Source organism: Bison bison, unplaced genomic scaffold (assembly GCF_000754665.1).
Source record: "Bison bison bison isolate TAMUID 2011002044 unplaced genomic scaffold, Bison_UMD1.0 scf7180017864290, whole genome shotgun sequence".
Lineage (NCBI taxonomy): Eukaryota > Metazoa > Chordata > Mammalia > Artiodactyla > Bovidae > Bison > Bison bison.
In genome coordinates, this window is record NW_011494862.1 from 2,296,942 (window position 1) to 2,297,409 (window position 468).

Genomic DNA, 468 nt, shown 5'->3' on the forward strand with positions numbered 1-468 from the left:
AAAGGCTAAGAGAGTTCTGCCAAGAGAACGCACTGGTCATAGCAAACACCCTCTTCCAACAACAAAGACAAGACTCTACACATGGACATCACCAGATGGTCAACACCGAAATCAGACTGATTATATTCTTTGCAGCCAAAGATAGAGAAGCTCTATACAGTTAGCAAAAACAAGACCAGGAGGTGACTGTGGCTCAGATCATGAACTCTTTATTGCCAAATTCAGATTGAAATTGAAGAAAGTGGATAAAACTATTAGGCCATTCAGATATGACCTAAATCAAATCCTTTATGACTATACAGTAGAAGTGAGAAATAGATTTAAGGGACTAGATCTGATAGACAGAGTGCCTGATGAACTATGGATGGAAGTTCATGACATTGGATAGGAGACAGGAATCAAGACCATCCCCAAGAAAAAGATGCAAAAAACAAAATGGCTGTCTGGGGAGGCCTTACAAATAGCTGT